Here is a 6,000-nt window from a genome sequence, read left to right as displayed (position 1 = left end):
TCCAATTTTTATTTTTCAAATGCCCCTAAAGTTTTGTATTTTATTCAACTTAGTCCCTAAAATCGAAATTGCTATTACTTTCAAATTTGATCTTCGATTTTGAAACCGATCTTAATTACATCCTTTCCCAACTCTCTATTATCAATAATCACAAAAATCTTACATTAATTTAAAAAATTATACACTTTAGTCCCTATGTTCAAAAACTAGCAATTAAACTTTACAAACTAGTCATTTTTACTTCTAAGCTTAAATCTAACAATTTAGTACCAAAAAATTCAAGAAATCAACTATGGAAAATTTTGGAAACTTTAACATTATTACAAATTGGTACATAGGTTAGCTAAATCAACTCCCACAACCTCAAAAACATAAAAAATTACAAGAATAGGACTTGAAATGTTACCAATTTGAGGGACCAAAAGTTGAAATGCTCAAAACCTTATTCTTTCCCTTTAGTTTATGAAGAAGACGAGAGAGAAGAAAATGGCTTTGTTTCATTTTGTTTTTACTTTTGTAATTAGATTAACCATTAATTAATAAAAAATAGCTTAATTAACAAATTTAGTGGATGAAAATCAATTCACACCACCATTTGGCACATTGTTGATTGGTCCAATTGCTCAACTGGTCCCTTGGTTAATTAAAAATCCATAATGATTAACTTTTACCAATTTTACAATCTAGTCCCGATACCTTAATTAACTACCCATTTAACAAAATTAAGGGACCAAATTTCAATTAACATTTATACTAACCGCGTAAATATTAAATAATAATATTTACAAACTCGATCATCAAAAATGGGGTTTCAAAACCACCATTTTTGACACTATTGAAAAACAGACTGTTATATAATGCCAATGAGAGGATATCATTTACCCATTTCTAGGACTATGAATTTCACTATTGTGAATAGTGTTACGTATTGCAGAATTCATATACCATTGTACTAGCTTTCAGTTCCTTATCTATTTGAGCTCTGGTTTTACTTACATCAAAGTATACGAGTCACGCATACATCGTCCACCATCCACTCAAGATTAAGGTATGTCACACTATGAATGTCACAAGCGAATAAATCCATAAACGCATTTAGGATTTATTCTACTTGGGTCATGTCCAATGTAATTTCAATCAAGTCAGCCACATCCATGTCTCTATCTTCTAGGAGTCATTCGCTCTGATGCTCATGATAAGACATCTCCCCAATTGGACTTTATAGATGAAATATTAGTCTTTCACTCAATTATCTCATTTCCAATTAAACTAGGACATGTTTGGGTTCATCTACTAATACAAGTTATCTTTTCGTATTATGATCTGACCACATAATACCGCTTAGTATTAGTTAAACATTAGATAACCAATGAGCTTGTAACGCCCCAATTTTCGGGAATCCTGTGAATGTTGGCATAGGTTTAATTATGTTAGTGGGCCTCTAGAAAGCCCAAGCTTAAGATAGAACCCAACAATTTTAGTTAATTTTTGTTCCATAAGAAAAAGGGGGTGAAATTCTGAAATAGGACCTATGTGAAAATGTTTGAAAATGCTATAGGCTAAATTGAAGTGACCAAATAAATAGGAGTGCAAAATAGGAGGATTTGCATGACAAACCTCCCATTTTACATGAAGTGGCCAGCCATCATGTTTTTGTAGACAAAATGTACACTTGATATCCATAATTTATGGTACAAATTGATACAAATTGATAATAGGTTAGGTAAATGTTCCATGATAATAGGTTAGGTAAATGTTCCATGATAATAGGTTAGGTAAATGTTCCATGATAATAGGTTAGGTAAATGTTTCATGATAATGGGTTAGGTAAATGTTTCATGATAAGAATTTCATGTCTTTTGTATTAAAGAATTAAATGGATGAAATATGAAGTTTTATTAAAAGAAAAAGAGGTGAAAAGAACAAAGTTTTGTCCATCTTTGTTCATCATAGCTGAAATTTAGAGAAGAGAAAGGAGAGGAGAAAGCTCTTGAGTATTCGGTCATTAGGAGGAGGAAAATTGAAGGTAAGTTCTTGGTACCTTGCTTCTATTTTGAGGTTCATGAGTTCTTCTTGATTCTACCTTAACTCTTGAAGCATATTTTGATTTTTAGTTATGTTGTGAGCATTTAGTCATGAATTAAAATGAAGGAAATGGTTGTTGTTTCATGTTCTTTTGATGAAAAATGGAAGATAGGTGAAGTTGAGCTAAACAAATGAGCATGCATGTGCCTTAGATGTTAAAGGGAAAAATCAGCTAACATGTTGTGCTTTAAAATGATGAAATGGAGATTATACTTAAGTAAAATCATAGATATGTGATGATTGATTGGTGATATACATGTTTAAATAACATGCATGCAAGGTATGTGTGAAAAAGTGATTTGGTAATAAACTGCTTGGGACAAAGAAGATAATGTGACTTTGGAAAATCACCATAAATTGTGGGAGATGAATTAGAAGCTGAATAAATTATGTAATTAAAGCTTATTGAGTCTAGTTTCTAATGAAATAAACAAGAACATATTTTGAATTCTGTACAATGAGAAATTTGATTCGTAATGAAGAGTGGTCAGATTAGTCAAACAAGTGAAACATGGGAAACTTTAAGAAAAATCTGGTATTGATTGGCCATACCAAAATTCTGAAAATTTTATGGATAGAAGATATATGAGTGTATTTTCAAGGAAAATTAACGGAACTTATTTGGAGTTTCGTAGCTCAGTTATAAATGATTTAGTGACTGTTGCTCGGGAAGACGACTTGCGGTGAAATTATGATTATGTGGTAAACATTGACAAAAATTTGTTAATGAGTTGCTTATTGTTTTCTTATAAGCTTACTATGATCTGTAGGTGTGATTGGCCGAATATTGTAAGGGGTTAATATGTAGTTTGTATTTGAATAGTTAGATTAACGTGTTAGTAATCCAATTGTAGGCGGTTCGTGTGTGGATCTCGTCAGCATATCGTCACAAACAGGTGTGTAATTGACACCCTCTCATAGACTAGATTGGCAAAAGCCGAAAAGCCGAAATGCCGAAAAGTCGGTATTTTGGGAATTTGCGAGTGTGCGAATGCTCGTAAAATAGTTGGGTTTGTATATTTGGTAATATAAAGTAATAAACTGCAGTACGCGCGATTTCGTACATTTTGATAATTTGGGCTTAATGGGCCAAAGATCGGGTTTATGGGCCAACGGGCCCAATTCGGTAAGTATGTGCGGTAAGTGTTTTGATAGTACGTAAATAGTTAGGATATGCATGAAAACCCTGAAAGTAGCTAAATTACTATAATACCCCTATGTATGGAAAATTACTGTTATACCCCTAGGTGCAAAATTACCGTTATACCCGTAGGGTTAATTTTGACTGAAAAGCATAGCGATCTGATTCTGTATGATGGATGCCATGATTATATATTTGTTGCATGGGGACATGGGTTATATTATGGAGGAAGCGTTCTGGTGGCTATGCCACAAATATTCGATCCGGTGGCTCGCCACATATATCTGATACGGTGGCTCGCCACGATTATTCAGATCTGGTGACTCTGTCACATTATCATTCTAGCACCATGCTACAAATTCTGTGGTGTGTAGCAGTTGGGTGGGTCGAGTTGTCTCCCCATACGGTGTAAGGTTGGTACGGGGGTGTATACGGTTGGATATGGTTGGGTTTCTGCATAAACATGTAATATCTGTTCTGTTCTGCTATGGGCCTATAGGCTTTATTCTCAATTACGCTCGGCTAAGGCCAACTTATTCTATTTCGTGGTTTGAGTGATATAGGCTATGGTTGGGTTAATTTACACCGAGTTTCCCCAAACTCACCCCTTTTATTTTCATCCACGCAGAAATCCCCAACCATAGTGGGCTTGAGTCGTGAGGAATTGAGTTGCCACCGCTCGAAAGTTTGATTTTCTTCGTGAACTCGACATCCTTTTAATTACGTTTGAGGTTTTGGGCTTTTAAATGTAATAAGGCCGCTTATTTATTTTTGATGGTTTTTAATATGTATTACTAAGATAGGTAAGACTTATTTTAACTGTTGAAATTGGATAGCTTTAGGGCGCGTTTGCAAAAACAACAGTTGATTTCAAAATAACACTACAACAAGCAAAGCTTCCGCAATGAAAGTATTTTCCAAAATTAATCACTTTTCCTAAAAATGACTTAATCAAATCGGTGTCCTAGAAATATCCATGATGTTAAGGTGTGGCAATGGAGGTATGCATGTCTAGGATTGGATCTGAAGGGAGCTTGGTACTTAAGCAGTCCGATGGACTCACCACCTCTTTTCCGGTTTCCTACCTGGTGCACAGCTTCCATTCACTTTAACCCTTAATGAATTAATCTTTTGAACATCAAGTACGATTTTCTGGACTTAGAATGGAAATTTTTTTTTAACGTTTTTGATGTGGCATGCCGGATCCGGCCATAACTTCTGGGCCGGGTTTGGGGTGCTACAGAGCTAATATTTGCTTCCATTTTGCTTTGTGTGCAAAAACCATTGAGAAAAATATATAGAAGGTATTAATGTAATTCATGGGTAATTTTATTAAACCAATATGTTCAAAAAAATAAAAGTGTACATAGATCAAAATACTACACTTAGGGCATTAGATCCAATAGGGAGCACTAAGGAATGACTTGCAACCCAAATGATTCTTACATATTTGTTTGCTCAATCCAGTAATCTTGTAGTCTTGATATTCTTCAACATTTGTTTTGCCTTGGTCCAATCAATAGACTAGTGCTACGTTTGGTTCACTGTAATGGAATAGGGCTGTAATTGAATAGAGTTGTAATGGAATAGAGCTGTAATCAGTAATTCAACTGTTTGGTTGAATGGAATGGAATAGAACTGTAATAGTATTCTTGTGTTTGGTTGAATGGAATAATGTTGTAATAGCATAAGGAAAAAAACTAAAATGACTAGAATACCCTAGCAGAATTTTTTTAAGTAGATGACTATTGTTATTGTTATTAAATTTTAATAAGATTGTTATTTAAAATAATTTAATGAAAATAATAAATAATTTAATCATATTTTAACATAATTATTATTAAATATAATTTAATAAAATATAATTTAATAACATTCTTAATATAATTATTATATGAATTAAAAATCAAAATATATAATACTATAAAAATATATAATCTACTTTATTACTTTTAAACGCAATACAAATTTAATGTACTAAAATATCATTAGATCGAATTAAATCACCGAGACAATCTCTTGTAATAGAGAAATTTGGATTGGATTGACATGCTATGAGATTAGTTGCCAAGAGTCCATATTTGTTTTATTCTCTATTATTCTAAATATATTATTATATTATTGTTTAAATGGAATTGTTATAGGCCTTTTACATTAGTAAGTTTCAAACATAGATCTATTTAAGGGAGATTTGTATAGGTTTTTGTACTTAGAACTTTTAGCACTTATTTTATTTATGTAAGGGAACTTTTCTTAGAGCACAAATTGTTAATAAAATCGGTTGTGTTGTAATTTTACTTGTTGAATTCACAGGGGTAAACTTAATGGTGAAAGTATTGTTCTTCAAGATTCGAAAGTGAAAAGAATTATCATGAAATATGTAACAGATTAGGTTTACTTGTTGTAACTGTTTGAGAGACTGAATATTTCTCACTAAATTAAGTTCCGCAAACATAGAGAAACTGAATTGTGTAAACAATTCTTATGTTTTTTGTGTTTTCAATTTCCAGATTTGGAGTTAGAAAAGTGCTCACTGTCGCGTCACACCTTCAAGTGCAAAATCACTACTAACGATTTAATAATTACAATCTAAATTGCATTTTACATTTAATATTAAAAATGTACAACCTTTATAAGATAAATAAAAGTTAAAATTAATATTTTTATTAAATATTCCATCAATTTGTACTTTTTTTTAATAATGTGAAATTAAATGATGATTAAGATTGATAATTTATATTTTCAATTACCCATTTATCGTTTTTAAAAGATTT

At 32.0% G+C, this 6,000-nt stretch overlaps 1 long non-coding RNA gene across 1 annotated transcript; it reads left to right on the top strand.

Moving 5' to 3' along the window:
• The first annotated feature begins 1,897 nt into the window (after window positions 1-1,897).
• On the top strand, window positions 1,898-3,159 carry LOC128295132 (uncharacterized). Its single transcript, XR_008285452.1, has 2 exons — window positions 1,898-2,026; window positions 2,940-3,159. It is a non-coding gene; the product is annotated as an uncharacterized LOC128295132 (long non-coding RNA).
• The last annotated feature ends 2,841 nt before the right edge of the window (window positions 3,160-6,000 follow it).

The sequence above is a fragment of the Gossypium arboreum genome, chromosome 7, assembly GCF_025698485.1.
Source record: "Gossypium arboreum isolate Shixiya-1 chromosome 7, ASM2569848v2, whole genome shotgun sequence".
Lineage (NCBI taxonomy): Eukaryota > Viridiplantae > Streptophyta > Magnoliopsida > Malvales > Malvaceae > Gossypium > Gossypium arboreum.
Note: the sequence above shows the minus strand (reverse complement) of the source record. Positions and strands in the feature narration are given on the sequence as shown.